Here is a 6,384-nt window from a genome sequence, read left to right on the forward strand (position 1 = left end):
AGTTGACTCTTGACCGCGGCCATGCACTACTGAACAGGTTGTTGACGGTAGACTCTTACAAAATAGTTCATGAAAAGTTCAAAAATATCATAAATTCGAAAAAGTTCATCGATTTTTAAAAAAGTTCTTCAATTTTGAAAAAAACTTCTTGAATTTTTTTAAATCATTGATTTAAAAAAAACATGAAGTTGGAAAAAATATCATCGATTTGAGAAAAAAGTTCATCAATTTGAAGAAAAATCCGTCGCCCGATCCCAGGTCGCTAGTTAACTCTTGACCGCGACCATGCACTACTGACCAGGTTGTTGACCGTTCACTTCTAAAAAGAAGTTCAAAAAAAATCATAAATTCAAAAACGAGTTCGCAATTCAAAAAAAGTTCATCGATATTGGCAAAAGTTAATTAATTTTTTTAAAAAGCTCATGAATTTGAAAAAAAATATTCATCGGATTTGGAAAAACATGAATTTGGAAAAAGTTCATGGATTTTGGAAAAAAGTTCACCAATTTTGAAAAAAATCATAGATTTAAAAAAGCTCACTGCTTTTAAAAAACTTGAATTTGAAAAAGTTCGTGGATATTGAAAAAGTTCATCAGTTTTGGAAAAAAACATGAATTTGAAAAAAGAGTGCAAATTTTCAAGAAAAAGTTCATGAATAAAAACCGGCCAAAAAATGAATGAAAGAAAAAGAGTAAAACCAAAGAAAACCGGCCAAAGAAAAGGAAAAACCAGATTGATCTTTTCAGGGTTGCAAGTTGATGCACAAACAAAGAGGGAAAAAGAGTATGTAGGCACGAGCTGTGAGCTAACCTAGTGGTTATTGCGGTTAGGATTGGAACCTGAGGTCCAGGTGTAGTATTCCACATAAGCTTATTTTTTGACGTTTGAAGAACGCAAAACACCAAAAGTGGGCCAAGCCTAGGCCGGAGCAGGGTGTGCGCTGTTTTGCTAGAGATGAAGAAACGGGCGCTTACCCACTTAAGGCGCCCGATAGGAATTGCCCCTAAGGAGAGGTATTTGGCTAGCCACCACTGCTACTGGGCCGATCCATAGCCCCCCCCCCCCCCCCCCCCGACTGAACACAAAGCGCAAGGCTGGTCTATTTACACGGAGAAGGATTAGTGCATTGATAATAACACTAGTTGAATGCCCGTGCATTGCCATGGGATTTTGTTTTATTGCACATATACATATAAATATAACGCATAACAAATTTCACATGTATAGAAAAGACAACATGCAACAATCAGAAAATAATCGAAATCCACTTCACTTGCTATGTAATTCGTTGATGTATACCTAGAGAGCAATGATCCAAAAAAAGAGCTTCGGGATAGGGGATGCTTGCCCCATATCAAATTCGAAGTAAAAGATGGGTCGCTTGCCAACTTTTGGCTCGATCACTGGATATGGGAGGGGCCCCTTAGATACAAATTCCCACGATTCTTTGTGATTAGGCACAATCCAAGTGCATGCAAGACTCATGGAGGTCAGGGCAGACGACAGATGGACTCCGTCGTTCCAGCAATCGTTTGGGACCTTGAAAGTGGCGGATTGGGACCTCCTCCGAGACGAGCTAGCTGGGCGAGGTTAACCAACGGGGACGACTAGATTTATTAGAAGTTGGAACCTTTAGGCAAATTCTCCACATGATCCCTATACATAGAAATTTTCAAGACGGATGATGAAGATCCCTTCCAAAAATAAAATAAATTCTTTGGCAACTTGTTAGGAACCGAATTCAGACTCGTGATCAAGTGATCAAATGGACAGGGTCGGCAGATAGCAAGTGTATTTGGTGCGGCCAAGATGGAACTTGCGACTATGTCCTATTTAGATGCATCATTGTAAGGTTTGTTTGAAATGTCATTAGGGAGACCACAAGCTGTATCTGGAACCCCATGAGGTTTGCTAATTTACAACATCTTTTTACGGGGACCATGGAAGAGATAGATGAATAGTTTGGATGGATTTTGCGGCGATTGCTTGGGACTTATGGACGACCCGCAACAAAGCTTTAACAGAGTGACGATCTATAAAACACTCGGCTGACCTAGTGTACAAAATTATGATTCAGCTGCAACTTTAAAACCGCTCAGACAACGGCAGGACCGACCTCAACTTGACTAGTTGATCAGCACCCTTCGGGACAAGTGCTGGAGCCTTGTGACACATCATGATGGAACGACATTGGCTATGGGATTCATCCTCACCGTGAAGTGGCGTTGGAGCCACCATCGATTCTTACGCCATGCTTGGTTAGCTGCCCTTTGTGCCCGCTTCTTAGTACTTTGTTTAGGAATGCTTCTTATTAGCTTTAGCCTCCAAATGTGCGGAGCCGCTATGATTCGGTCCTATGGGCCATGCAATGATTTTTAGACTTATTCTTTGCTATCTCTTCGTGTAATAATCGTAATGCCTCTGTTTGAGATCAGGTAATCGCCTTTTATCTGGAAAAATAATATTAATACAGTTTCTAATTTGTTGGTCTATTTTCTAAAAATGATTTTTAGCCTTACCTCATCGCATAAGCTGCTCGTTTCCTCATTTTCTTAAAGAAAAAAAAGCCTAACATGAGAAGGCTGTGTGCTTGTTAGTGTTTTTTTCATCTACATAGCTTTGTGCCCTTATTCTCACTGAACCGCAGCACATAAGCTCGTTCTTCTCACTCCCTCACAGCAGCTATATCATCTCGCTCTCTCACCGCATCACAACCGCCGCTTCCCCCTCCCCTCCATAGCGTCGCTCGTCCTTCCTATCCTCACCCCACCATCTCTCCTTCACGTCACGGCGAAGCCCGTCGCCTCCTCTACCCGCTGTCTCCCCTTCCCTCTAAGGCATCGCCCGTCCACTCTCTCCCCGCCATGGCGTCGCCTGCGTCCTTCTCTTCTTGACAACCGTTTTGTCGGTACTGAGCCCGCGCACCCGCCGGTCTGGCATTCTGGGTAGCTGGATCCGACCGGGAGGTGCAGAAGGGATCGACACACTCTTCGCTCGATCCCAGGTCGCTAGTTGACTATTGACCGCGACCACGCACTACTGACCAGGTTGTTGACTGTTGACTTTTGAAAAAAGTTCACCAAAAATTTAAAAAATCATAAATTCAAAAAAGAGTTCGCAAATTTGAAAAAAGTTCATCGATTATAGAAAAAGTTCATCAATTAAAAAAACAGTTCACAAATTTGAAAAAATGTTCATTGATTTTGGGAAAAACACGAATTTGGAACAAGTTCATCGATTTTAGAAAAAAGTTCATCAATTTGAAAAAAATACATCAATTCCGGAGTGAATAATATAGCGCCGAAAATAGACGACTCTCATATGGGAGTTCCTTACATAGAGAAACTCACCTCATTTCATGCGGTCGGTAGGTTTTGTGCGCTTTTTCCTGTCATCCTTAGAGATAGCTTCTTGAGATGGCTTGCTCCTCCTGCCTGGCATGAACCAGCTGCTTTGACTTTTTTTAGCTTACAAAGAAAACCTGACATTTTTTTATATTTTTAAGGGACACCCAAATTAAGGGCATTTCATATTCGAAATTCATTTAGAAAATAATAGCCAGTATAGAGATACGATGAGAATGACGCCATGTCGGTTCTTCATGTCGAACGAATTTAGGCCGCCAAACGATGTCGAACTGGTAGCTTGCTGGGGAAATAGCTATCATAGCTTGCTGGGGAAATAGCTATCAGAACCGTCGGTAGCACCTCGTGATTCGAACTGGTAGTCTGGTCCAGGTCCATAACTAGCCCGTTTGTTGAATTATTGAGTGTGGATGGCAGGCCTGGTCTGACCGCTTTATTCGTGATGGGCTGACAAAGGACTGTGACTTATGGGCCAGGTCTGTGTGTTGCTGTCGTTTTGTCTTCACGAGCGTGTCTATTTGAAGTTCCACACGTTAACAAAAAGCACTCTCGCAGGTTCCGCTGCGTAGGACGAGACGTTACGGACTTACAGCCCCGTTCTCTTGCATGTGACACCGGCGTGGACGCATAGTAGGTTCGGTCCACTTGGAACGGCGGGTCCAAACGCAGCTATCGCTCGAGCCTGCAGCCGCCATGCATGGAACCGGACAGACTTTTCTTGTGTGTTCGTGTTTTTGCGTTGGTCTGTGATGCGAAGCTGACGTCTCATCGGTGTGTGAATTTAAACACGCGTGCGTACGGGCAGAGGAACGACACAGCTGGTCGAAGCCTGAGCAACATGCGACACCAAAGGTAATCAATGCAATCGTTTCTGCGTTTGTCATACCGTGTGTGTGTTTGGTGCATGCATAGTACTCCCTCCATTCCCAAATACAAGTCTTTTAAGAGATTCCAACAAGTGACTACATACAGAGCAAAATGAGTGAATCTACACTCTAAAATATGTCCACATACATCCGTATGTTGCAGTCCATTTAAAATGTCTAAAAAGACTTATATTTAGGAACGGAGGTAGTACTTGCTAGGAATTGAGTCGTACCTGTCCCTACCTATGATGGTGTATTTATGCGGAGATCAGTTTTTGGTATTGTCTATGATGGTACTCCCTCCATTCAAATATATATGGCCTATTACAGTTTTTTGAGTTTGTCTTAACCACATGTTAAAGCAATAATATTTGACGTGTATGCTTTTTTTTTTTGTGATATTCAAATATTATTACAACCGTTGCATTGCTGGCGTTCTCTAAACACAAAGCATATCATCAAATTCATATGTGAAAGGAGTTTTTAATGATTTCATTTTTATCACATGCATCTCATGTAGTATTATTAATCTTATTATAGGTCAAAGGCAATATTTAAAAAATGTTAGGCCTTATATATTTGGACAGAGGGAGTACCGTAAATGTACGATTCACCACGACATCTGTACGTATCCCCTGATTCTCATCAGCACCCGTGGAGTAGCAATGCCTCAAAAAAAAAAGGTTGAACAGCACAAGCAAATTAAAAAGAAAAAATCCCGTCGCCGGGACTTGAACCCGGGTCTCTCGGGTGAGAGCCGAGTATCCTAACCACCTAGACTACGACGGAATGATGTTTGGAGAGCAACAATTCGGATGACAAACAGAGAATTCACTGTACTGTCAAGCACAACCTAAAGCTCAGTTACTAGTTGTTCTGCTGGACTGTAAAATTGTGGTTCGGTTATGGGGTCAATATTAATTTCAGGGATATCTCTATCTGTGTTAGTCCATTCGGCATACGCACATGTCAGTGTTCTATTGCCATATTCAACAATGTCAGGAGCACATAACTTTTTCTCTCCTTTTCTTTCCAAGTCTCAAGGATAAATTTAAAGATAGACTAGTCTATTCCAGATCAGGTTACAATACTACATCAGCTCATTCCTTCCTTCCTTCCTTCAGAGTTCAGACCAAAGATCTTACAAGAAGGTGGATGATGAGCCGGTGCTACATTGGTAATGCCCTACTGCCCCGTACGCGGAGCACCTGGTTCACCATGCTAAAACCAAACCGAGGGCACCATCATAAGGAAGATGTCAGTGTATTCTGCAATGCAGATCTCTCAGGAGTTTTCATTCGCGGAAGAGACGTGATCATCGCTGGCACCTTTGTGCTCCCATACGACGACACGCTCGATCGGAGCACATTCTCCATCACAATAGCTATATGTAAGTTGACTGAAGTTGTAATTTGGGTAAGTCGATTTTGTGACAGAAGAAATGGTTGAAGGAAGAAAGAAGCTAGAGGTAGAAAAAATAAATACGGCCGTTGGATCTTAACCTAATGACCTAGAAAATTAATTTGCCCAAAATAATTTTTCAGGCGACTTGCGTGTAGCCGGTCCCGAATTTCAAATGTGGGCCATTCAAAAAAATTTAGGAACAAAGATGGAGACGTGATGGGGGCACCGAGGCTGCAGACGGCGACGCAGAGGCGAGGGAAGCGAGGCATGGGGATGTTGTCAAGGTCTCGGCTAGGATTAAGCCATCGCCGGCGGAGGCGAGTTAGAAGGTTAACGGGTGTAGGTGTGGGGACTGCCGGCATCAAAACTGGAGGTCGGCCGGGCTTGTTGATGAATAGATCGAAAGTTATTCTTGAAATAAAAGATAAACAATTATGACATTTGAATTTTGAAAAATCAGTGTGCAGTATACTTTTTTTTGCGGGAAACTTTGAGCTTTATTCAAACAACTCGGCACCAACACGATCAGCCATCACACTGGTCATGAGGAAACTGGGTGGGGAGTCCATCCAACAGTTGGTAGCCCCAAGTGTGCTTGCGTGTTTCGCACACAAGTGGGCCGACAGGTTGGCATTTCTCATTACAATAGCTAGACTACGACGGAATGATGGTGGACATACAACAATTCACATGACAATCGAAGTTCAAGCATTCCTAAAGCTCAGTTACTAGTTGTTGTGCTGGACTGT

The 6,384-nt window shown here is 42.6% G+C and overlaps 1 non-coding gene across 1 annotated transcript; it reads right to left on the reverse strand.

The window, feature by feature from the left end:
• Positions 1-4,947: 4,947 nt before the first annotated feature.
• Positions 4,948-5,020, reverse strand: TRNAE-CUC (transfer RNA glutamic acid (anticodon CUC)). The gene has a single exon. It is a non-coding gene; the product is annotated as a tRNA-Glu (tRNA).
• Between the last annotated feature and the right edge of the window lie 1,364 nt (positions 5,021-6,384).

The sequence above is a fragment of the Triticum aestivum genome, chromosome 3D (assembly GCF_018294505.1).
Source record: "Triticum aestivum cultivar Chinese Spring chromosome 3D, IWGSC CS RefSeq v2.1, whole genome shotgun sequence".
Lineage (NCBI taxonomy): Eukaryota > Viridiplantae > Streptophyta > Magnoliopsida > Poales > Poaceae > Triticum > Triticum aestivum.